A 2131-nucleotide genomic window follows, 5' to 3' on the forward strand; every position below is an offset into this window, starting at 1 on the left:
TCCTTCTAGTTCTAAATTAGAGAAAGAGGGGTTTTATACCTTATACATTTAATAAACACGTATAGATACTGACATAGCAAACGATTAATCACAGAACTCATATTATATTCTAATTATAATATAGGTTCTTTATCTTTTTTAAAAATGAAATTAGAAATGATAATGATTATGAAATAAAAAACTCATATCATAATTTTTTTTTTTCATTATTGTGAATCCACTCCAATCGAATATTGAATAATCAAATTCTTCAATTAAAATTCAAAGTTTTCGAGATCTTTAAAAAAGTGGATTAATCGGACGAGGACAAAGAGAGAGTCCCATTCTACATGTCAATACTGACAACAATGAAATTTCTAGTAAAAGGAAAATCCGTCGACTTTATAAGTTGTGAGGGTTCAAGTCCCTCTATCCCCAAATCCTCTTTTATTCCCTAACTATACTATATTATTATTATTTATCCTCTTTTTTTTTTTCTTTTTATCAATGCACTTTTTTTTCTTTTTATCAATGCAATGGGTTTAAGATTCATTAGCTTTCTCATTCTACTCTTTCACAAAGGAATGCGAAGAGAACTCAATGGATCTTATCCTATTCATTGAATAGATTTCTTTTTTATTAGAGTATCGGCAAGAAATCTTGGTTATTCACTCTATTTTTAAGTTTTATTTAAGTAAACCATGCACAATGCATAGGACTACCCCCCCCATTTTCAAATTTAAAATTTGAAATACTTTAATTAATTTTTAGTCCTTTTAATTGACATAGATACAAATACTCTACTAGGATGATGCACAAGAAAAGGTCAGGATAGCTCAGTTGGTAGAGCAGAGGACTGAAAATCCTCGTGTCACCAGTTCAAATCTGGTTCCTGGCAGAGAAAAAAAAAAAAAAGATCCACCGAATAGGTATTGATCCAAATACCTCGAGATGGATTGTGATACATATTCATTAATAATATTTATTCATCTAAGTGGATAAATCTATAATATAAATATAGAGGCACTTCTTTTTCTTTTTAAAGAAGTTTTAAAATATATCTTTTCTTTATGATAAAGAAGGGGGTGAGATTCCCCTTTATTTTTTTGCGTTTCTTAATTTTGTATTCCGCTATTCCGACGAATATTTTTTTAGTCTTGCTTATCTTTATCTTATCTTATTTTCCTAGTTGTGCTAAGTAATGTGCGCGGTACAAAGTTCCTGGTAGAGAACTTCTTTGAGTCATCCTATTTTTCTGTTCATATGAAGGAAATTAATATGCGATTTTCAAAATAGGGGAATCCAAATGAAACCCTTTTTTTGCTCAGTCTATCTGGAATGCTTTTGTATAATTAGGAATTAATTATAAATAGGTATTCCGTTTCATCTAGGAAAAGAACCTAAAAATATTCCTTGACTTGAATAAAATCTGGAGTTGTGTTGTATAAGTGAGCATGAATTTCTTATCATTCAATGAGCATCTTGTATTTCATAAAAATTGGGGGTTATATAATCCTTACGTAAGGGCCAGCCTATCCAACTTTCAGGCATTAGGATACGTTTAAGGCGCGGATGATTATCATAAGAGATTCCCACCATATCATAAGATTCGCGTTCTTGAAAATCGGCACTTCTCCAAATCCAGAAGACAGACGGAATTCTAGGATTATCCTTTTGGGCAAAGACTTTTATGCAGACTTCTTCTGGATTATCTATACCATATTGTATTCTCGTAAGATGATACACGCTAGCTAAAGATCCACCGGGTGCTACATCATAAGCACATTGGGAGCGTAAATAATTGTAACCATATACATATAAAATGACAGCAATGGAATCCCAATCCCCTGCTTTTATTTGTAAAGTCTCTATTCCTCGGTGATCAAAGCCCAAAGATCTATGAACCACCTCATGTTTGACTAGCCAATTAGATAACCAACCCTGCTGCATTGTCTTCATCTCTCCCTCTTTGTATAAATATTTCACATTTCGGATGCAAGTTTGAAAGATTGCCCTGCTTTTTATTTTTCTACACAAAAGAGCCCCTCTCCTAATTCACTAATTTGTAGGAAGGTACTGAACTTTTGGATTTGAAAAAAGTTTCAGAAGATATATCTAATGTAGATGGTGATTGATAGAGCAATTCTTGCTC

At 32.1% G+C, this 2131-nt stretch overlaps 1 non-coding gene across 1 annotated transcript; it reads left to right on the top strand.

The window, feature by feature from the left end:
- The first annotated feature begins 804 nt into the window (after positions 1–804).
- On the top strand, positions 805–877 carry TRNAF-GAA (transfer RNA phenylalanine (anticodon GAA)). Its single transcript has one exon. It is a non-coding gene; the product is annotated as a tRNA-Phe (tRNA).
- The last annotated feature ends 1254 nt before the right edge of the window (positions 878–2131 follow it).

Source organism: Triticum urartu, unplaced genomic scaffold (assembly GCF_056163025.1).
Source record: "Triticum urartu cultivar PI428250 unplaced genomic scaffold, HENAU_Tu73 scaffold285, whole genome shotgun sequence".
NCBI classification, from domain to species: Eukaryota; Viridiplantae; Streptophyta; class Magnoliopsida; order Poales; family Poaceae; genus Triticum; species Triticum urartu.